Source organism: Drosophila obscura, unplaced genomic scaffold (genome assembly GCF_018151105.1).
Source record: "Drosophila obscura isolate BZ-5 IFL unplaced genomic scaffold, ASM1815110v1 contig_17, whole genome shotgun sequence".
NCBI lineage: Eukaryota > Metazoa > Arthropoda > Insecta > Diptera > Drosophilidae > Drosophila > Drosophila obscura.
The window spans coordinates 2,238,165-2,263,164 of record NW_024542757.1 but is presented as its reverse complement, the minus strand read 5'-3'; the positions used below and the strand labels follow the sequence as shown (position 1 = coordinate 2,263,164).

Below are 25,000 nucleotides of genomic sequence, written 5' to 3'. Positions count from 1 at the left end.
CCATGGGATGTGGCATGGGTGCCATGGTGGGAGATTAATCACACACACTCGAGCTAGAGTTCGGGGACCACGGCCAAAAGCGTGAAATGCAAACACACCACACAAAATGGGGAAATAACAAAGAAAAGAAAATTCTGGAGGGGTCGAAGCAGTGTGTACCCTGGAAAAATAATTTTAAATGTATGTAATTAAATAAATAAATTATGTTAAGATTTTCATACTTGTCGTCCGTCTCTAATAGGGAATATTCAATAACAAAAATACGTAATAAAAAAAAAATAAAATAAAAAAACAAAAAATGTATGAGAGATATTTATCTGAACTGAAGTCTGGCAAGGGATTAATCTTTAATCGAAATATTTGGTCATGTTCAGGGCAAACACATCTTAATCTTGAATACCCTCCCGTTCCAAGGAGTATCAATAAACAAACAAAGCAACGTACAAAGCAAACAGATCGAAATGTGGCTCGAAATTAGCTTAGATTATACAGTTGCCAATGAAACTTAAAGCTAGACAAACCTAATGCAAGCCAAGTGAACATTTTGTTGGAACATGTTGGAACCAGTGGATTAAATGGGGATTTGCGTGGTCCAGGAGAGTCGTCTGTGGCAATCTGATTGCCACTGTCCAATGGTGCAGCTCCTATTTGCTGTTGCCACTGCGGTTGGCGGTGATGGCAAGTTGATTGCCACTCACTGCCGCCGTGTGTGTGTGTGTGTGTGTGTGTGTGTGTGTGTGGGTGCAATTGATGCCTGCAATTATACCCGAAAGCCGCACAAACAATGCGCAAATTAAACGCAATAAACAAAATCAGAGGCATGGCTGATATGAGAGAAGGGGGCAGTAGCAGCAGCAGTGGGTGGGACATGAGAAGTGGATAAAGAAAAATGCACGAGATGTTCGGTATATAGCAAGAGAAATCTGGAGAAAAGCGCAGAAAGTTCTCGGGATATCTGGAATAAATATAAACAGCAAACGAAAACTGAATCACATTTTCCACCCCATATTAAAGATTAAAGAGAAGAGCCACAGGTGCAAAACAGCTTAAGCTTTTCGCTTTGGGGAGTGGGACCTATGAAAACCTGATGCGAGGGCGCACCTGGTGGGGTCGTGCGGGGGGGTGATACAGCTGGCCCGCAGGCAGTGGCCAAATGTAAATATTTTATGGCACAATTTGCGCGTTGATTTGTTGCATATTAAACAACGACCGCAGGCCGCGTAGGCCGCACTCTGCAGCCATAAACCACCATCATCAGGCATCAGCCATCAGCCACTGCCACAGAGCATGGGGCAGGCAGGCTGGCAGGCAATAACCAGCTTTGTGGTGCAATTAGTTTCATTTTTTTTTTTGTTCAGACCATTCCGTCATAGGTTTCTCTGTGGGGCATGGCATTGGCTATGGCGCTCCCGTAATTTGCTCATAACCCGGCTAATAGACAACGTCAAAGCCAAAGCCCAAAGCCAAATTGGGGTGTGTTGCCGTTGCCGCGTTGCCGTGTGGCGAGTAACGGGTTACGAGTGTGCTACAGCCTGGTGGCTGTGTTGATTGCTCCGTTGGCTGCTGCTGACCAAACCACTAACCGATTTTCGACCACACTTAATCCCGACCAACGCCTCGCGCCACACGCGCCAAATGTGGCAAAGGATGGGAGGGGCGGAGCGTAGAGCCTGAGGATCTGTTGAGTGACACGTGTGGGGAAGACTCAACTCTGACCTTTTGTGTGTGTGTGTGTGTGTGTGTGTGCGGAACTGTTGTGGGTATTTGAATACTTTCCACAAATGAAAAGGTTTTTGCCATTTCATTTCCTAATGTTGAATCTTTTGTGTCCCTCCTTGGCATCTTTTTTTCGAGGTGTCTCTCTCTCTCAATGGGTTAAGCTCTTTATCGAGCAATCAGGCAACGACCTGCTACACCCCCCTGACTGGCCCCTGACTGTACCTCTTTTAGCCAACTAAAGTTGTAAGCAACCTTGGCTGGAAACGCATATCTGTGGCTTAGAAGCACTTGGCACATGTTTGGTGTTGGCGCTTTGTCATTGTGTGTGTGTTTTTTTTTCTTTTTGTTTTTTATTTTTGTTTTTGGGTTTGTTTTTGTGGTTTGGATTTTGTGTGTGTAAACTCATGAATTTATTCAAGCGCTCATTGCCTCAATTAATGCGACATTGAGCGTAAATTGCTGTTTGTCATTAATCTTCATTTCATTTAATTTCGGGGCTGTGCCACAAGTGGGTTACTGGTTACCCCTTTACCCTTCCCAGTGCACTCTCCAGTGCATGGGTACTTTGATGGATGGGGCAGGAAGTCCCATGGATGGTTATGGTTGACGGTTTGCTGTTGGCAGGGTCTCAATCAATGTTTGCTATCAAGGGTTTGCCACAAGGATCTTTTGTGTAGTGGCATTTTTCTTTGTGCCTGGCACACGTCCGTCCACTCGAACTTGGTTGCTGGCCTGGATTTTTTGGGGGCGCTGCAACGAGTACGAGTACCAATTGTTGGCAATTCAAGTGGCGGGGCATTATGTGCATTAGTAGCCTGCCTGGCAGCAGTAGCAGCAGCAGCAGCCCTTTAGTCTGTGTGCCCTCTGTTTCTTTTAGCTGTGTGGCATTCAGCTGCTTCTTCTTTGCGAGTGTGTCAAGATTTACGACACTTTTGTTGAAGCTCCCAGAGACCTATGCAAAATCAATAAAGTGGTAAGTGGAATGGGTTGACGGGGGGGTGGTGGCTGGGTGCGCGATGCTTATCGCGGGTTATTGTTTGCCTGGTGGCTTGTCAAGAGCACAGAGGCTCTTGGCTTAATTCTCCTAGAAAAATCCACAGCCTCTCTTTTGGCCTCCCTTTTGCTGAGATTGAGATAAGTTGAATGATTTATGCCTGACACGCTTTATTGAAAAGCCATGAAAATCGAGGGGCACTCTCTCTCTCTCTCGATCTCTGTGTGTGGATGTCTGCCTATGAAATGGGGTCATCAGCTGATAGCATTCTGATTTATATGAGCCACAGAGCTTCGACATTCATATTTTGCCCGTTTCTATGTATTTACTTATCTGTGTGAGGCTGCGGCTGCTGCTGCTGCTTCTGCTGGCAACGTGTCGTATGAGTGACATTAGCGGGAATCCCCTCGGCTAACAAGCTGCCATCTACAGAGGCAGCCAGCCCGGGAGAAACAGTTAGACTTTGTCGTCTAGCGTCTACCCATCTTGGCCCATTCCTTTTGCATGCACACTGATAAGGCCACAAACAATGACAGTAGTGCTAGTGGATGCCACATAGCGCAGCAACAGAGCAACACACACATCAGTGGTAGAACTAGTGCCACAAACAGTGGCACTGCCAACCTGTCCCACAGTATCCTATCCCCCCACCCCCTCCCCACACCATACCGTATGTGGCAGCGTTGGGCACGGGCTCGGGCTCGGGCTCGGGCACCCACCCCAAGAGATGCGACAAGTCATGTGTCTCTTCTCCTGGCCCCAGCCCCCAGCCCCGCTTGCGACCCCCTTGCTCCTTTTGACTCCCGACTGTGGCATATACTTAACAGTAAAAATAAATATTTTACTATAAATCATGCATTAGAGTCGCCTGCTGGCTCTGCCTCAGAGATCTGCCAGAGCCAGAGCTAGAGGCTGCCCCACCGTCTGCCGCTGCCACTGCCGCTGCCTCTGCTGCATGTCTTGTACCCTGTCACAGGGGGCCCCCGAGGCTGTTGCTGTTGCTGTTTCTGTGGCCATGCCTCACGACACGACGCTCGGAAGTAACACACATTTAGCGCTTGGCAGTCACAGAAATAGCCTGAACAGGACCAGGGCTCCGGGATTGGCATGGCATGGCTTTGCCATGGCCATGGCATGGCTGAGAGATACATATACCCGTTTTTGGCACTACTGCCAGCAAGAATGTGATTAGAGCCGACTACACAGAATCTAAGCAGAGAAAATACTTAAATAAATGTTTTAATAATTGAGGGAAATTCAAACAGAAGAAAACAGCCAGAACAGAAATTTTGGGCGGCAAAAATGGGAAAGAAAACTTTAAGGAATCTCCGTAAATTAAACTTTTTGGCCAATAATTGGACACTAATTGGAGGGAATGGCAAACAAAAGACAAATCCAGCCCATTACAAATACCGCTAAAACTAGCCTTAAAGCCATTTTTTTTGGCTACTTTTGCGCCTGTGATTACAGCAACACTCGTGGAAAATGTTTTGCTGCTGGCTCTTGGCGACACTTAAGAGGGAAAATTGCAACAGATATATTTGTGTACGAGTAGAGTTTGTGTGGCACACGCAACAGCAGCCACAACATATTACGTATACGACGAGATGTGTGTGTGTGCATCGGAGTTTTCCCAAAACGGCAACACAGGCCGCACCGGCACCGGCACCGGCAGCGGGCTGCGCATGCGCTATGGTCAAGGCAGCCCCCTGCCCCAACCCCTACCCCGTGTCTTTGCCCCTGGCCTCGTGTAATCGATGAGTATGTTGCACATTTGGTCAATAAACGCATTGCTGTCATTTTTCTCCTTTTAGCCGTTTGTTGCGCCTGAAATTTATGGCGCGATTTGTGAACCGCAAAAAGTTAGCAAGTTGCAAGCTGCCTTGGGCCTTCTGCCTCTAGCACAGCCTCCACAGCCACATTGCATGCTTGCCACATGCCATTTTCATTTTGACTTTGACATTAATTTGTGTGGCTGCCAGTTGACTTGACCAGGAAGTGGCCAATAGCCAGAGCCACAGGCAGAGCCACAGCCACAGCCAGCGATAGCAAAATGCATTCATCATTCATCTTTCCATATGCAAAAGAGCATCCAGTGGCATCCACTCCACTCCACTCTAGGCTCTTACCCTTGCCAAGCTGTCCGCTGGGGGGCTCCATTGTCATTTTGGGGCACAGTACTAACAAGCTGCAATCGATTTATGCGTGCAAAAATGATGATGAGACTGTGGGCCTTGCGTAGAGATTGCCCTGGAGTGCTGCTCCACCACTGTGTTGTGTTGCACTGATGCACTACCGGGTCCACATGTCACATCATTATTTGTGCCACTGACTTCGGTTCGGTTCGGTTTGGTTTTCGTTTTGGTTTTGGTTATTTATGGGTCTTTGGGTGAGACAACGGAGGTTTCTTTCCTTTTGCAGTCTGCCTTTTTTTTCCGCATAGCCTTGACTCGAGCGTTGCAGATGCAGCAAGGGTAATGCATGGATTCTTGATCTGTAGTTCGGTCTCTTCACTTTAAAGCAGCTGCAGGCTGAAACTTGAAGCAGGAGCATAGCATCCCAAACATTTTCATGAGTAGCCTTAGTCTGGCAGTGTATTTGAAAAGTTCTCGCTTAAACCGGGAGCTTTTCTTTCCGGTTTTGGGTTTTGGTTTTGCTTTTTGTTTTTTGGCTTATATCGGTAAATCACAAAATCTCCTTTCCTCTAACAAGTGCGCAGCAGAGCGGAGTCTCTCCCTCTCTCTCTGCAACTCTCTATCTCTGTGCCTTTTGTGGCCAAAACGTAGCCGGCGAGGGTTTATTAAATTTATGCAAATTTTATTTATAAAAGGCGAAGAGGCAGAGGCTGTGTACACTCCTCTCCCCCACACTCCCCAGCATCCCCGTCATCGATACAGTCGCTCCTTTAAACTCCTCCTCAGGCTGCTGTCAGCTGCAGTCGCTCCTACGCCTGCCACATGCCTCCTCATGTGTGTTTGTGTGTGTGTGTGAAGCCTCCCTCTCTCTCCTTTCATGCCCCGTGGGGCTCGACGAGTGCACCGCCTCTGCTGGAATATTTTATGATTTTTGATTTAGTTTGAGAGTTGATTGGTTTTTGGAGTCGTCAAAAACGTTGACATCGAACTGACATGGCGCGGGCGTTGCACGCTGATCGCCTGCCTGTTCACCGCTCGATTGCCATGTCTTTATTACAATCAGAGACGGGCGGAGGCATCGCATCCAGAGGAGCAGTGGAGTTAAAAGACTGATTGACTAAGGAGCTTCTCGATTTATATGCTAAAGAGCAGCAGCAGCAAGCAGCAGCCAGCAGCAGGAGGGGAAGTAGAAGCCGCCGAAGTTGTCACTCGATGGCAGGAAGCTTCACGATGTATTGAGATGGCGGTGGTCCCCCATCCCCCCCCTTAGTGCCACAACCCACATGACCTACTCTCAGGCAAAAATAATCGCGTCTAAATCAATTGTGTGCCATTAATCAAGCCCCAGAGCTGCCGGCTATAATTAGGCCAGAGCTTAACTAAAACGAAATAGTCGTTGGCCAACGCCCCGAACACAGCACAGCTCGTTCATATATTAAATATTAATTTTTACTAGCATTTCATTAGTTCGGGAGCCCCCAAAAACAGACATAAAATCAAAAAAAAAAAAAAAACAGAGTCGAAGATTTAGATACACTTTTAGATCGATTGTTTGCAAGGATATAGCCATCAGATTTTAATGAAATTTGGCCGCACTTGAACAGCAAATGATTGGTACATATTATCCTGGAGGATAAAAGCTATTATCTGATTCTATAATATATATCTGACACTCTGTTGTGGATGCATCTGCTGCACCCAGGCCATTCAAACACTTGATACCCTCTGGTAGGGTATGTGCACACAACAAGAGCCACAACGAGAGCGGAAACATCAAACAGGCGGAGAGTGGGGCCTGTCATAATTTTAATTGTTAACTAGGTCGCGCCATAGAGATACAGATCGAAGCAGCATTGATTAATGTGTGATTTACAATTGCGAACAACATCAGAGAGAATGGGAGGAAGAGACAGGGAAGGAAGGTGCAACCCTTGCAAAGTGTTAAAAATATATTCATTAAAAATACACGCAGCAACGGGGGAAGAAAATTGTGGCCATTGAAGAGTGGTGTGGGGGGAGGCAGGAATTGAGTGCTACAAACATGTACATACATATATGTATGTACTATGAACTCCACACCCAGAAAGGGATGCCACAAACAAACACGAGACGAGCAACAATACAAAAATAGGAAGGGCACGTGATTAAAAAATAACAGGCTTAAAATGCGCATAAATAACGATCGAAGAAAACAGAAAATAAAACCACACATCGTGCCAAACGAAACCAGAAAAAAACAATTGAACGAAACACAAAACCCTTGTGTACGAGATGTATGTGGGGCATGTGGCAAAATGCTAGTTGGTAGCAAAATATACATACATACATATGTATGTATGTATTTAGGTGTTTGTGTATGGAATGGGAATGGAAACGGAAGCGAAAGTTCGACTTTTAATTTAAATAAAATCTGCACATTTGGGGAAAAGAAAGGAAATAAATCTAAAATAAAATTACATTTAAATACAAATAAAATAGAATATAAATAAATGATAAAAGGACATGAATAAATGATACAAAATCAAACTAGAGTCTAAAATTCAACAACAAATCAAATAAAATACAAATCGATGCCTCCCAATCAAGTAAAATGAGTACTAAAAAATATAACCAACATAATGGAATTTAATAGAATTTTAATAAACTTTAAGCAAAATGAATGAAAAACAAATGAATTTAATAGATTTTAAAGTGTTCAAAAAGGATATGCAATTTATATAAATAAAAACTACTCTCAAATCAACGAAAAATCCCATCAATCAATCAATCAATCAAAATATATCGAGTGGGAAAGTAGTTCAATAAATCTGCTTCTGATTTATTGATAAATTCGAAGTGTCCGGCAGGCACTCCACCGATTGTTGCCCCAATTAGTACCCGTTGATCCACATGACACTTTCACTACACAATTAAATGACAGATACAGCGATACAGCATAAAGAGAGACAGATAACTGTACACACAGATATGAATAAACAGAGGGAGACACATGGGGACAGATGAATATACAAATGGATTGATAGATGGACAAACAGAGGGGCACCCGCAAACATATGTAGATACAGTGAGTCAAACCAACGGATAGACAGATCTATATCACATAAGCACACAACAGACAGAGGGGTCGGGTCATGCCATGGAGTGCCATGGAGTCGATAGCATTTGCGAAAGAGAGCAAAAGAATTTGACCACAAGTGAATGACCTTTCTGGAAAGTTTTTCTTTTTCTTTTTTTTAGATTTTATTTTGTTTTCAGGGAGTGAATGTCACGCCCCATCTCTATCTCTATCGCTACCTATCTCTCTCTCTCTCTCTCTCTCTCTTTCTGTCGCTCTCTATCCAATCTCCATCTGTAGAGCAACGCACACGCCCACTCCGAACGGAACGACCGTTTGATGGGGTTTTAGCCAATTTAACACCTTTCTATTCTGCCTTTTGCGTTTGTGTGTTTTCTACCTTTTACTCATGGCTCATAGCTCATGGATAATTTGAAATTGAAGCGTTTCGGCGGCGTTACAATTCAATTGTTTGGCAAATAACAAAAAAAAAAAAAAAACAAAAACAAAACAAAAAGAAACGGGAAATTAACTTACACCTTTAATGTGCTTCACGCCGCATTTGCATGTTCTTGTATCGGTTATCGGTATCTGTAACTGTATCTGTAAGCCATATCTGTATCTTTCCATCTGACACACTGCCCTTTGGCTCATCTTTTGGGGTTTTTAGTTTCGGTTCAATTACTTCCTCCATTGTTTTGGGTGTTCTCGTGAAGAGAAAGGCCTTCACGCCACAATTGCAAAATATTTCAATTTTAGATTTTCCTGCTAATTGCCAAAAGTTAATCAGTCATCATCATGATGATAGCCATGTACTCCCACCCCTCACCTCGAGAGCCGGAGTTGTACGACACACACCCCTTTTTTTTTGTGTGGTGCCAATGGATGATTAATGTGCCACCAAGGACAGGCGGCTGGCTAGCAGGCTAGCAGGCAGAGGGAGACCAGATACCAGGATCGGTTTTTGGATCTTTCATGGGCTTAGTCACCTTGCTCCGGCCTGGCATTTTGTCGCATTGAAAATATATAAATTCAAATTGTGTCAATTACGTCGTCGCTGCGGTCGCCTGTCGCTTATCGTTGCCACAGCCGAGACTCTCTGCCTGTTTGTCTGTCTGTTAGTCTGTCTGTCAGTCTGGCTGTCTGTCTGTCTGTGTGTCGGCCAGTATCTGTCCGTCTGACAAACTGCTGAACTGCTGCAGTCGAACTTGTGCCTGTTCTCGTACTGCAGTCGGATTCAGAGACTGACAAACCTGCAACGACTTTAGCCATGGCCAAAGCCAGCCGCTCGCTACCTCCGACAAGAGTCTCTGAGACATGTCTGCAAGTTGTCGTTGTGTGGCAGTGCCAAACGAGGGGAGGCTGATGGCGGGGCAATGGAAATATCCTGTTTTGGGCAGCATGCGAGGGTTGCTATAAATATAATTGCATTGAAATTAATTTCCAAACTGCTCAACAGCAGTCCACCAATCATTCCCCCTTTAGATTTTCTTCGTATAACATTTTTTCTTTCGCAAAACTCTTCCATCGCACCTCTTTTCCAATCGGATGTATGTATATGAGTGTACCCCTGGGGGTTACATTTCTGGTCTAATTGAGTTTCTAGATAGATTTCCCAGCTTGAGTTAAGTCTCGATTAATACTCGATGCCTGGGTTAATGTCATCCGCTGCCGGAGGCTGCACCAAGCCAAGTCACACAGTCCAACAACCAAAGAGTAAAAGTTACGAAAACAAAAAAAATACATATATAAAAAATTGGATCAAAGTATGTCACGGAAATGACTCGCTTAAAATGCGTGCCACAGAGAGCACCAGCTCCAGGGTGTGGATGTTATGGATCATGCATTAATAAAACCAAATAGAAATCGAAACGAAACGAAACGAGAGCCCCCAAGGAGAGAACTGAAACACACACACACACACACACCAACACACAGACAGTCAAGACATCGACATCCTTTAATGGCCAAGAGTTAGTCGAGTAGTCCGTCAGTTAGTGCTGCTCCCACTTGAACGTGTTGTGCCGTCATCGATGCGCCAGAGTCGGAGTCAGAGTCAGAGCCAGAGTTCTGATTCTCTGGTACCGTGGAACACCCTGACTAAATGCAACTACAACAACAACTACAGGGCAGAACAGGACAGGGCCAGGGGACTAGACGACACGACAGCAATGAACGCATCGTCAAACATATAGACCAGGCCATGTGCTATAACTCATTAATATTAAATGCCTGTGCCCGAGACAAGCCCCTCCAGCCATGAGATGCACTCGGAATGGCAATGGGATTGGGGATCGGGGATTGGTTTAAGGTTTGGGTAAAGGGGAGAGGCACAGACAGACTCACACACAGAGGAGTTGTACCTCCAGGATGCCATGGACTGCCTGCCTTGCCTTGCCTTGCCTTGCCTTACCCTGGGACTTTGTCTTGACGTTCGCTTCATGGCAAAATTTATGCGCATTTTGTTTCAATTTCATACACACACGTGACTTGTAAATTATCCATTGATGTGGCAGAAGGAGCAGCAAAAAAAAAAAAACAACTTGAGGAATTTTCGCATTGGCAGGGACGGAGATCCCGACACGGACACCACATTTGCCAGATCTCTTGCCACAAATTATAATTCCTTTTGGCGACAAAGCAAAAAAATAAGCAAAGAAAAAAAAAATACAAAATAAAAGCAAACATAAAATATGCCTCTGCGAGAAAAAATCAAGTGTTGGAAATATGCCCTTGACAGGAAATTATGCAGTAAACCGATTGGGGGGCATAATGCATGGATTTATTACAGAAAAAATAATCGAATACAAAAGTTGTTCTTAGTGAGGGCTGAGCTGCAACATTCTTGGGGTTCTAAGCAAAAACTGAGAGTGTAGTTAGCCTTTTTATTCACATCTCCAACATAGTTGAGGTTGCTGCTAAGGAATACAACTATTTTATGGGCTAATAAACGCTCCTTTCTGTGCGTGTCAGACAACTCATGGCAATTAGGAGACCCTTTGTGTAGAGAACACACACCAAACATACAGACGTATGCACATATTTCAAGGCTCGCCCACAGGCAGCCAACTTTCGCAGAGATACCCCAGAGACGTACAACAACTGCTGCAAGTCAAATAAATTCCAGCGTGCAACACTGCAGCAGGCCACAAAATTATGTCATGAACAAAAAAGGAACAACAAACCGAAGCCAAAGAAAGTAAAAGTTAAATCCCAAAGAACACGGTGACAGCACAACAAAAAAAAAAAATAACAAAAACAAACACAGCACACAAACATAAAAAAAGTGTGAAACGAAAAAAAAAAAGTGAAAATGAGGCTATGGGGGATTGGGGCGGCGGGCTGGTCTGTTGCTGTGTGAAAGTGTGCATCATAAATACGCATATTAGCCTCATTTTATGTCCGGAATGGATGGATCTTGTGACTAGTATAACATGTACGTGTACATATGGCTGTATTATTTCCATGTAGGAGGTCGCTTGTGCGAAGAGTATTTTGCGTTGTCAACGAAGCATAGTTCTCATAGTCGTACTATAATTAGGCTTAATTACTCGTTTCAACAGAGCGGAGAGCGAGAGATTTGGTTTGACAGATTTCACTTTTGGGGCAGGGCAGGCAGGCAGTCAACAACACGCAGGAAATATTCAATCTCAGTGTCAGAGCCATCCATTCCCCTGCCATTGTGCCATTCTGCTGCTGCTGTAGCTGCTGCTGTGCCCTCATCTGTATCTGTTACTGTTACTGTTTTCTGTTTCCTTTTTGGGTAATTATTTGCATGCAACTTCTTCTCGTGTAAGTCATTTTGTGGTCAACATTAAGCCCTGGCCTCTGTCTGGCCTCAAATTACACATACATTTTGACCCGAACCGAGCAGAGCCCCCTCCCTCCCTCCCCTGCAAGACACGTTAATAACAGCAACAAGATGAAAGAAATGCCAGTCGTTGATGGCCGACATTTTTGATACACTTTGAATGGAAAATCTTTGAAAGTATTTGGAGAAAAATGTAATTAGAGCGTGTGAAATCATTTTCCATCTGTTATCTATCTCACAGTGATCCTCAAATCATTCCTAAAATCATAATACCCTCATTTAGGGTATACAAGACATGTACGGGCCGGGCCTGTAAGTAGCAGCAGCAGCAACAGGCACAGGGGCACAGGGGCAGGGGCTACTCATCTCTTCGTTCCTCTCAGTCTGCGGTTGATTTTTATGGTTTCATTAGTAGCACACACATACACACATGAAGGCTCCTCTCCTCTCTCCTCATCACTCTTTTTACTCCATTGGCCTGGCTGCGCGCATGCGTATGCCACTTGGGGCATGGATATGGAGCCGCTGGCCAGTCGGTCGGCTCAGTCGGCCACTTTTGCGCTGATTGCGGCCTGAGAAAATTCTACTGACCCACAGAACTTTAACTTTTTGAGTGGCATTGTTCAATTTAGCCGCAGACAGACGACGAAGACGACGATGGCCAGGCCGCAACAACAGCGAAGAGTAACCGTGTACAAGACATTGTGGCAGGGTGGCCGGGTGGCCGGGGCCTAGTGGGGGCAGGGGCAAAACTAAGAAATTTCACAAGCCTGGCGGCCATTTTCTTTCAAAATATCAGCTCAGCCTTTTGTCAGTCTCAGTCCTCAACCATCATCACTCCTCTCTCCCTCGCGCATCTCCCATCTCTCTCGTCTTGCTGTCTTTTGTGGTTTTTTTTCAGGCTTTCCAGCAGATGAATGATGCCAATGGAATGGTTTTTGGATGGAGCTTTAAATTCTGTTTTTTTGGTGTCTTGTTGTCGGAGCTTCTACATATGTAACGCTCATTAACTCTGGGCAAAGGCTGAGGGCAGTGCAGCAGGCATAAATGAAACCAATGTGAAGGCAGGTGGAGGAGCAGGAGGAAGCCACATAGAAGGAAGGCGGCAGTGGGCAGGCAGTGGGGTAGAAAGCGGAGAGCGGTAGCTTAGAATGCACCCAAGGATGCAGAGAATGCCACATGAATAGGCGAAGGCGTCACAACAGGCCAAGCCGCACAAACGCATCAATACTATAACGAGCAGCCACACATGGGGCCACGGGGCAAATTAATTAAAGCGGAAGAAGTACTGAACTTGGCACCAGGATGGGAAAAACCACCAGAGAATACACCGCTCCCACCCCCACCAGCAGTGGGTGACACTCATTATATTCGCAGCATAAGCAAACCACAAAACGTAATTGCATTTCATACACAGACATATGTACACACAGAAGTAGGCAGCTGACAGGAGCAAGCAGTCAGGCAAGCAGAAAAAAGCAGTCGTTTCTCTCAGAGGAGGGGAAGGCAGTTTTAAGCTATGCAAATTCTAAAACTCATAGAGTCCACAAAGGCTTGGTCCCCCTTTCAAGTTATTTCTAATAACAACTCCCTTTGTCATTCTACTAGCATCACATACCGCCCGCTCTCACTATTTTCATAGAAAATTCTTCGCCCTCAAAGCTGTTTCATTCTTCCAGCAGACCACAAATACGAGAGGTAGCAAATGAAATGAAATGGAAATGGTTTGAAAGGAGCAGCGACACAGTATATGGACGACCTGTGTGCGACATATTTGAGCAGTCAATTTTAATAATTTCATGCAACCGCAGGAGCCAGTGGCTACAGCTACAGCAGCAGCAGCAGCCAGCAGCAGCCCCATTTGAAAATTGCGGAAATTGCCAATCGAAATGGAAAACATTTTCATTATTTGCTGCCTGCCTGCCTGCTTGCCTGCCGCCTGGTGGTGGCTGGGCCTTCGTCTGGTCATAAACATTTTGCACCCAGGTGGGTGTACAGAGTCCGTTTCATACAATAGTGAAAATATGTGCCTCCTGTGCCCGTGTGTGTGTAGATTTATGACTAAAAAAAACATAAATTCGTACGGTTCGCTGGTTGAAACATACTCGTACATACATATGTACATATTTTTTCTAGTTTTCGCGTGAATTGTCAACCCAGGAGGCAATATATTCCTTCCACCTTCCTGCTGTCGACTGTTCCGACATTGCCATTGATTTATTCGTAATTGGCCCCAAGACGACAGCTAGAAGTTGTCAATAAGCAATAAACAAGTACACACATTTATATTTTAGAATACCCTGTAGTATGATGGTACCTTAGACAAAATTTAGCACCCCTCAATCAATAAAATATATTCATATCCAGATTAAATAAATTTGTATCATTGCTGTTTGAGAAAAGGGATTATGGCATTCATAATTTGGAAGATATGGTTCATATAATCGATATTGTTTAAAGCTGAAACTCTCTTGAATTCTCTTTAAAATACGTTTGTCTGTTCCTGGGATAGAGTTCCAAATAAATCACAGTATCCCGGATATCTTATAATTAAAATACACATAATTCTTCGTTATTAATTGTTTTTTTTTTACCGCTTTTACCTTCCTTCAAAAATTAATTGGGGGTGGTGCCAGGAAGGGCAGACAGACAGAGATTTAATTTATTTAAACATTTCGTGCAAGTGGTCAAGGGGTTCAGGACTCAGGTTCTTGACATCCATTCATTACCCCAAAAATGGTCAAAAATGGTCAAAAAATGTGTTAAAAGGTGTGTTTCGGATGTGGTTGGGTGGGGAGGGGGCCTTGTGGGGCGCACCTCGTGATTTATGCTATGCATTCAAATGCAACTTTCGGGGTAGGACGAGGAGGAGGAGGAGGAGGCGGCGGTTGGACTGCCGGCCGACTGGCCGATCCATATGGCAGCAGCCATAAATATGTCAATATAAACAGTCCGACAACCAGAGAGACCCAGCAAAAACCCAGAGAACAACGAAAACATTTCAATAAAAATCAAAAATCAAAATCAACAGCAGGCAAAAAATCTCCCAAAAAAAAAAAATATATATATATAAACAAAAAAATCATTCACCGGACGCTATCAAATTTTATAAGCCTTTGTTTTTGGTTTTCCTTCACCGCTCTATGGGGAAGGGGGAGGAGCAGTGGTGTTTGGGGTTGGGTGGCCTAGGGGAGGGGTGCTACGTGGATTGAGTAATCGGTTATCCAGGCTCTGGCATCGACCATGTCATTGCCAGCGAGTTTTTTTTTTTTTTTTTTTTTTTTGTTCGGCCCAGGTGTGCTGCCTCTGCACACATGGACACGACACAGAAAACGGAACAGACCCAATTTTGTTGCATGACTATGACACTGTTGAAGGTGCCCCAGCAGCAGCAGCAACAGCAGCCGGAGGCAGCCACAGCCGTGGCGCATGACTCAGGTTCAAGTTGGGTCGCAATCAAAGCCGATAGACAAGACAGCCGAGGCCCTCATCGAGGGTATGTTTAATATTGCCGCATATTGCCACAAGATGAAATATTCAAAAGATTTCACCCAAAAAAGGGGTTTCCAGTGGGGGAAGAGCTTAACAAAGAGATTCGCCTGAAAGGTTGAACAAAGTAAACCCAAATTCTTGATTGATTGAAGAAAAGTTTCTTGTCTTTGGAATGAAATTTGTAAAATGTATACATACATTATTTATCGTTGATTTTCCATACAAATAACTTTGAGCGTGCCTCTTTAGGTCAAAGTTCTTCCATTATTCAGTTGGCAAACAAATTTTTCAAGTGCCATCCATGGTTCTGGGCCTCTGCCATGCGATGCATGGCCATAAACTAAACAAACCTGACCCACATCTTATTAATACAAAAATAGAAGAAAAAAAACTAACAACCAAATTGTGTGCATATCAAGGTAAATTGGCCAAAAACAAGAGCAAAGCTTTGGCCAACAGCCAGCGACGGAGACAGAGCCACAGCTAGAGACCGAGCCAGCGCCAGAGCCAGAGCCAGAGCCTGTGTGTGAGCTGTGTAACCTACATGGCCAACTGACTTGAATGAGTGTCAAAGCTATTTGGCGCTAATTGCCTTTTACGATTATTTTCACATTTGGCCAGAGCGTAGAGCAAGCAGAGACAGCCAACGCGGTTCGACTCCTCCACGGCCCCTCCCTCATCATACTCTCACCTCTTTGGAGGAGCCTCCTCCTGGAGGCAGACACTTAGCGGCACGCATGACTACACAGAGAGAAAAAAAAAAGGGAGTCCGAGAGAGTGGCGTAGAGTGGCAGGCAGCTTGAGGTGAAGCATGCACGAGTGCGTCGCATTACGTTCCATATACCACAATACATACACACATAAATACATATGTATGTATGTACTTATATGGAGGGGCTAGAGGAGAAGATAAACATATCTACATCTGCTCCGTGGCACGCAACATATTCGCTTATTAAATTGAATTAAATTTTTCGTACGTTTTATTTGCAGCTCTCTACGTGAGAGAGTTATGCGGGTGCACGTGAAGGTGGATAGGTGGAGAGTGGCAGAGCGGCAGTGGTGCTGCCTATGGCTCTTGTGGGTTAATGTCAAAGATAGGGGGCACAGACTTTTGGTTATTATCCTCAATTATGGTTAACGGGTCAAAGCGACACATGACCGAGGCAGAAAGAGAGAGGCAGGCAGGGAGTCATGCGACAATAGAAAAGCCATATAAAACAAAAAAAAAACGTAATTCCAGTGGGTGCATGACCCATAAAAACCAAAATAAATACCAATTAATTGTCCAGCAAGATGGTTTACGGGGTCCACACAGCGATAGCGGGACCGGGACCCACTAAAGTGGGCTATCCATAATTTAGGTACAGTGCCCAATGGGAGAGGCATAGATGATATGTAATACGATAGGAATAGTCATTACATTGTTTAGAAATTAATAAACAATAATAATAATAATTAGAGATTGGTTCTGCTCTAGACAAGGTTTTAATCCATGCAGCGGGACAAAGCAGGGGAATTTAGTTGAAGTCATTACGATATCCTTAAATAAAAGACAATATATACATGCGATCTGTAGGATGTGCACATACCTTATCGATCAATTGATGGTATCTGAAAAATTCAAAACAATTATTAAAATAAAGAGAATAAAGCATTCCATTATTAAATTATTTTTCCCAGCAAATTTCAAGTGATATAAGTGATATTTAAGGATGCATAGGAATGCAAAAATGGCTTGATAATACTAATACCATTTTAAGAATTTCATCGCATAAACTTGCTACTGCTATAAGTTAGGATATCTTTAGAAAGCCTCAATTTGATGGCTCTTAAGATGAAAGAATTCTACTTCGAGTGAGTTTATTCCTATAAACGGATGAACAGCTGAAGATGGGCAAAGCTTTTAATTATATTGCAGCAACCATCAGATTTATTGGCATCATTCAAGGCATTATAAACATCTGATCGTTGCAGCGTATTTCACTTTAGATTAATTAGCTTTTAATCAGCCAACAAAAAAAAACAAAAACAAAAGAAAACAAGTGATTTTTCATTATTTACCTGTGGCAGTGCTGTGCGGCCTGTGTGTGCAAATAGTTAATCATGCCATAGACAGGGTTGAGACATGGCTAAAAATAGTAAAAGACAACAACAATAACAATAACAGCCACTGATAGAATACGAATGAAGAAGAACAAAAGTTAAACATGTTTTTGGAAGGCAATTCGCCCATCCGTAATTGTCTATCGGGGCACTTGGCACTTAATTGCCAGATGGTACGAGTCGAGACGAGACGAGGGAACTACGATTGCCACTACTGGATTGCTGGATTGATGTAACTATTAAACAATAAAATAACTCTAAAGTTGGAGAATTTTCTAATGGGATATGGGGAGTGGAGTGGAGTGTAGTGTGGTGGGGGCCAATGTCAAGGCATGTTGATGGGAAATGATCATCACGATCATCATCGTCATCGTCATCATTATTATTGTGTATGGGCAGTCAGACAAGGTCAGTGAAGTCATCATCAAGCGATCTAATGGATCTTAATGGTCTAAAGTCGAACATAGGTTTCCCACCCCTCGCCAGCTATTTTATTTTCCACATTCCAATTATCAGTTTGTTTCATTCCCACATTTCTGCAAGGCAGCAAATAGAGTTACAATGTTTGAAGCATTCCATTTGAAGCGGAATTTAAGAGCAATCAAACCTCCCTTCGGAAGAAGTATTCCTGGGGAAACAGTTTAAAATTTTATCCCACGTTCACACATATGTTTTGCATCCGTTTCTAGTTAATCTGGCAACACCAGAGATGCCTCAAGGAGCTTTGAAAGCTTTCAAAATCGTACTGTTCTAGTGGGTTAACCCTTTCTCCTAAACGATCCCTATGGGAACACCACGTCAAGGTCAGTTCTCAGAGATGGCATCGCAACTACCATCGATCTTAATGGATGGTCTATAGAGCTAAAATAAAAGAGAAACCTATTTCATTTTCCGTGTGATTGCCGTGTCTTAGAGCCAGACAGACAGACAGGCAGACAGACAGACAGACAGATAGACAGACAGCTAATGGACATTTCAATTGCACTGTGGGGGCGTGGTCTGACCTCTGTCAAGGATGAAATGCAGTCAAGACTGAGCATGCCATTTGATAATTGATTACAAATCTCAAGCAACGAACAAAAGGAGAAAATCCCCCCACCAAATGGGGAAAGTTGTATTGTGCGACCCATTCAAAATTGAGTAATTGCCTGGAAAAGAATGCAGCAGCATCAGCATTAGCAGCAGCACGTGTGCCGAGTCTTTATATCATATATAAGTACATATCATTATCTTGATGTTTATCTTCAGAACATAAATCAAAGATTGATTGAGCAAATAAACATATGTATGTATGTACGAGTCGTGACTGTTTAAGCCAATGCAATCAACATGTAAATTAGCTAATAATAAAAATTAACAAACGATCATAAAAAAAGACACACACACACAAAAATCCATGGCCAGAACGACTCGGGTGATATAATGATAATACATTCAGAATCGATAGCTCAAAGATAATCGCAATGATGAGCTTATCCCACGTTTTAGCAAGAACATAAAGCCAAAAGCCTCAAGCTCTCTTCACCAAGTCAAGGTCGAAAAAGTGTTTTTTGTGTCCAACAATTCGCGCGCTTTGTTTGCCCCCACGACGAAAAAAAACAACAAAACAAAACGAAGATGCTGCAAACACAAACAAAAACAAAATATCAAATATTAGTGGATGTTAAATAACTTTTTGCTGTAGATATTTCACTTTCATCAGTGTTCACTTTTTAACGCTATAATTAAGCGAATGCGTAATATTCGCACCAGGTTTTTCTGGCCAACATTTTTGCGCGATGATTTGCGCGAAAACGTTCGCTCGAGGGTCAAGTGCATGAAATTTGTTATGCGATCAAGGTACGCTGGGTAGCCCTGCCCCCCCTCAAATGCCCGCTCCATCCTCACCGATGATAGTCATCATGATAATGTAATGTAAATTGTAATTAAAATCAACAGCAAAAGAGCCTGGATAGGGGGTCGTGTCTTTGGCTGTGTCTGTGGCTGTGTCTGTCTCTCTCTCTCCCTGTCTCTGTCTCGGTTAGCCAACTTGTGTTCTAGACCATGTTTTGTGTGCATTTGAGATTAATTTATGCCAACATTCGTTCCAAGACATGACGAGCACCAAAACCGACTCTTCGACTTCCACTTGGACTCCAGTTGGAGTCGAAAGTCTGACGACTGGAGTCCGCGTCGGCGTCGGAGTTGCAGTTGGAGCTGAAGTAGGAGTTGGAGTCGGGAGTTAGTTGGTCGCATACATAAATAAATTAAAATTGCTAATGGCTTGCGGGCAGATACTGCCCTTCACTGCCCCTCATTCTGGAACTCTCGCCCCGTGCAACGCCCATAATTAAAAGCAACAAGAACCACAACACCACCAACAAGGCACACAAAACAAGAAAAAGATTGCAATACTTTCGACAGTCGCAGCTATAGATACCCTTAAAGGATCATTTAAGACATACAAGCATAGAAATATGATCAGATTTCGATCAAAATGGCTTTAAAACTGCTCAAGAATAGTACTGCTTGGCTACTGCTTTAGTGCTGCTTGACTGCAAGTGGTATAGGCGAAACTTCAGTTAGAGACGATCGCAAAATGTTTTCTTCTTGTTGCTAACATCATGGATACCCTCTCAAAGAGCATACAAACACACAATAAAACCATGACCAACTCAAGGAAGGAATACGGAGAGATATACAAGAGTGCCGAAGCAGAGAGACAGAGGGAAAGAGATGGAATGAGAGAGGTATAGCGATCGCTGGGTCCGTGGCATAAATCAATCAATTTATCGTCCCAAGGAGTAGCTGGCTGCCAGAAGGAGAAGAAGACTGCCACTTCTTCCTACATCGCAATCCTCTCTCTCCCTCTCCAAATGCTTGCAGTAGAAATCGCTCTCTCTCTCTCTCTTTCATTCCCTCTCTTTCTGTGGGTGCAACGACCTAACTCTAAGCTCACCTCTGGAGCCAGAACTTTGCTTGTGGCTGTGACTGTGGCTGTAGCTGTGGGTGTGTGTTGTGCTCCCCCGCAACCCATCAGACTACCATCATCATCATCGTGGCTTGTTTGCATACGAAGACGAAAGACGTAGAGACATTGCCGCAGAGAGTTCCTTGTGGAAAATTGCAACTTTGCCCACAAATAACCCAAGCCAAGTAAATTCCTGCCCCTTTAAGCCAAACTGTAATTTGCTGTCTCTGCAGTTATCTGGAACTTGCCTCGTAATGTTCTATAATTCATTGCCAACAGAAAGAAGTTTCGCTTAAATTGAAAACAAAAACAAAAAAAACATCAACATAAGTCAGAAAGACAGAAGGTAGAATGGAGGGAGTCTGGCATGAAGAAAACTTAATTTTCATTTCGAAAAAGAATCAGTTCTGGAATGCTATTATCATGGCACTGACTGTTGCATGTCCAAAGAGATCGAAACCTCAAACCAAACTGTATTTTTTTTTTTGGGTGTGCGGAGCTGCCTAGACAATTGTCTGTCCATTGAAGTGGCGGACATGTAATTAACACTTGGCAGAATGACACTACACTGGCATTTAATGCGTTTGGCCTTCTCACTGGCAATTTGACGAAAATTGTGGGGTTTCATTTTGTTTTACATTTCAATGTGAACACTGCTTGGTTACTGCTTGCGATTGCACAGCTTAAGCTGCTAGTGGTATTTATATTCTCCCTCCCAGGAGCTGTTTTAAAACTGCTTGCACTTTCAATTGCACTGCTTAAGTACATATATTTGTATTGATGCTTCGGGGAGATCCAAAGCTCTACTCTCTGCAGAGAGAAAAAAGAATGAAACAAATTAAATGAAATGCTTTCCATCATGGCATGGCCCTCTCCGCTGGACACTTAAGCGATGTCATCACAAACACTCACACACGTTGTGGGCAATGCATCAAGTTTAAGGCTTAATCGGTACGACTATCCCCACTTCAACACAGCACCTTCCCCCCGCCCCACTCCTCCCTGTGCAACCGCTTCTCTATCACTCAGTTGCAGCCAAATTGCTGCCATTGCAATTCTCAATGCTCTTTTTTTTTTAAGACTTCTTTTCCACGCTTCGTTTGTGTCGACAGCAGCTTTTCATTAGACAATTTCCCAAAAGGGGGGAAAACAGAGATAGATAGTGAGTGAGGCAGAAAGGGGGGGGCAAGCAACAGACAAATGGATAGAGGAAGGCTGGCAGGGGGGTGCAGGCAACCCGGGGGGATAAGTGCATGCGTTGTCTGGCATCGGTTCGAGGGTATCAAGAGACAAGAGGCAACCGATTTTCATTATGTCGAGTCGACACTAACAACTTTTACTTCTCTTAGCTTGCTCATCCCTCTCTCTCTCTCTCTCATCTGTCTATGTATATATCTTTCTCCCGTTCTGTCTCTTACTAACAGTAGCGTGTGGTACATTGTTAGCTTAATTGTTGTTGTTCTTGTTGCTGCTGCTGTTAGAATGTGCGCATTATTGAGTTACGTGCTTGGCGGCACAAAAGCAACAACACAGCGAACAGTTGCAACAAGCAGTTGCATCTTGGCACGTTTCTATTATTTAACTGTCAGCACAGCATCGCGGCTAAAAGCAACAGCAGCAGCAACAGCAAGAACAACATCTCTGCTAATTGCCCGACAAAAATGTCTCGCACTTAACATTTGTCTTCTTCATTTGCCCAACACTTAATCGGAAAGAGTGGCAGAAGCAGCATCAGCAGGCGCATCTGAGCGGAAATCTGTTACCAACAATTAAGCCAAAAGCTCAAAGCCAAAGCCACCAAAAGGCGACGCCGTAGTCCCATAATTACTGATCCCTACACACAGACCCAGACACACTCCTACGCGATGGACCCTGCCAGACTAGCCAGACCAGCCAGGGCTGCCCTGCTGCTGCATCAAAAAGAGTTGCCGCCGGTAAGCCCACGCTGCCAAAAATTGCTGGCGACTGCCGCGGAAAGTCACAGCTACGAATACCCTTGCAAAATCACTGATGCTCTTTTTCGCCGATGCTCAACGAACAAACGAGTTTCTGCCACTGAGACCAGCTCATTGGTTCATTATACCCGTTAGCAAAGTGTATTTACATTGGCGACAACAATCGCACCAAATCAACGCAGCCGATATGCATATTAAGCACATGAAAACACCCTACAACTTCAACTAAGGCGGGGACTATGAATTATGCAACCATTTGGAGTCTTATGCAGATAAGGCTACCAAATGGTACTGAAAGTTCCGATTAAATGGTAGGGTATTGCTCTCAAAGCTCAAAAAAGAAAGAACTTAAAGCTGTACTTAATGTTTTTCGCTATTCTGATGAAAGGGTAACAGACGCAAGTCTGTCCCAAGCCCATCCTCTCCGCAGTTCAACGCTGTACCTCAGTACCTCTCCTTCCTTTCCGACGAATTTTTGACGTTCAAGCTCTCATTAATTGAAAGTGCATATGCATAAAACAGTGTGGAACAACCGTATAAGACTACTACTATGTAAGAGATTAGGGATATAGGATCCAAGGGGTATTCCGCTCGAAGCTAAAAAAAAAAAAAAAATGAATTTAAGCTGCACTTTTCATGTTCAGTTATTCTGATGAAAAGAATATTCTACCATACTATATTGATTTCTGTTCATAAAAGGCCACTGTATCGAGAGTTTATTTTAAAGAAATAAAGGGCTTAGCCTTAGCCTTATGGTGCCACACTGTATATGCACATTTGGCCATATCGTATGAATGGGTTAATATCTTGATGGCTTTTTCGACGACACATAACGGTAATTGCTTCCCGGTTGAAACAATCGCTGCTGCACGTGGGTCTCTTGTCTCTTGCCTCTTGCCTCTTGTCTCGCTTTTTGTTAAGTTTTTGTTGAAAAGAGAAAATTATTAATTATTTATGGCTGCAATCTGAGCGCGCCCGGCCGTCTGTTTTTCGTGTCTTGGAACACACAGGGCTCGTCGTTCCGTTTTCATTGTTTGCGGGCTATCAAAGAGATTTCTCTATGAACCAAGGCAAGGTCACATCGGTTGAGCTTTGAATTTAACGGTCCCCCAATGTATTATTACTTACTATATATGTATGTATGTATGTATATTGATATTATTATTTTTTATTACTGTTCGTTGTCTGTGGTATTATATATAAGTCTTTACAATAATACACAAGCACGAAGTCGGGGCGCACAAATCGATTCAAGGCTCTCCAACCAGAGAGCTCTATGCAAATGGAGCTGCCGAACCCAATAAATGGGTTGGCGAGGGCCAGGGTTGACGGGGCGGGGGGCGCGCGCTAACAGAGAGCATCCACCCACGCGCAATTATCAAAATCTTTTCACGTTCGTATTCCAATCGACTGTGACAACTTCTTTAATCGAAACTGATTTCAAAGACCTGGGCGTGGTCATCTGCAACATTTTATATCCCCACCATCAGCTCCCCGCTCCCCTTCTGCTCAAGGGGGCCGTAAAGCGTGTGTGGGCACACTTTTGTCTTATTACAAATTCGACACTTTGCCTGACAACATTTGATTTCTTGCCTATATCTCTTCGACTGGCTAAATCTTTATGCTTATGTCATTTAGTTTAATGGGAATAGCAAATTATTCGACTCGCTGTCTGTCCATCATAATATATAATAGGTCTGCAGACAGTTTTTGGGGGCTGACAACTGTTGAGTATTTGATGGAAATTATTGATATGAATACGAAAACAGAGATAGAGGCCATCAAAATAATCAAATACAGCGGGGAAATACTTTACGGGAGGAGAAAAATTCCCATGCCTTAGAGAGAGGCACTTCGATGATTTGTATGCTCCCTTATTTCCCTTAACTGTTTTCTTCCTATGGGAACATCTATTTCTTCTTTCCTGACGTTTCCTTAGCGATTCTATCTTCCACCCGCACTGCTTGCGCAGGGCATTCAACTCCTCATCTAGTATTAGCTTTAGTTAATCTCTTTCGCTCTCTCTCTCTCTCACTTCTGCCTGCAAACCCTCATATTTAGATCTGTATTCCACTCCTCTCACTCTGCCCTTCCCCATGTTATGGCCTTATGGCATTATTATATTTGTTGTTGCGTTCGGAATTTTCTTGCCATTTTTTTTCTGTTTGTAGTTTGGCTTTTGACAAATTTGCTGCCCATAAGCGTGAACAGCAAATGTCGGTCCGAACTGGATCTGCTAGTGCTGGACGATTGTGGGGGACATTGACGTTGACTCTGACGCGAACGCGAACGCAGGGCGATTGTTTGGAATCAAAAAAGCGTGTGAATCAAAATAAAAAAGAAAAATGTAAAAAATTATATCATTTGTTGTTTGCTATGGTTTGCTTTTGGAATGAATGAACGGACTACAACAATATTAAGCTTTTGTGACGGTTTGGTTTGCGGCTCTATGTATTTTTATTGACAGCGATTTGCGTTTATTTCTGTTGACCATGAAGAGTGCTGTTGCTGTGGCTGCTGCTGCTGCTGCTGTCGCACTGCTGCTATGAGTGTATATTTTTGGGTTCAATAAGCTTTTGTTTTGGGCTAATTTATGCAATGGACTGCGGTCCCCGTCTCCTTTGCAAATGCCAAAACCCCACCCACTGTTGCAAGGGAAACACTCCTCCACTGGAGTGCTGGGAAAGTTCTTTTAATTAAATTTTCAATTTAAAACACTTGACGCCTCCTCTGAGAGCGTCGCATCTGGGGGTGTGTTGTGGTGTGCTGCGTTGCGGTTCAGG

At 43.7% G+C, this 25,000-nt stretch overlaps 1 long non-coding RNA gene across 1 annotated transcript in view; it reads right to left on the bottom strand.

The window, feature by feature from the left end:
- LOC111079478 overlaps positions 1–25,000 on the bottom strand; it is a 69,257-nt gene that overhangs the window by 29,492 nt on the left and 14,765 nt on the right. The window contains exons 3-4 of the long non-coding RNA XR_005967549.1: positions 17,271–17,338; positions 16,799–16,820 (exon numbers count right to left, since the gene is read on the bottom strand). This is a non-coding gene — a long non-coding RNA (uncharacterized LOC111079478). The remainder of the gene's footprint in view (positions 1–16,798; positions 16,821–17,270; positions 17,339–25,000) is intronic.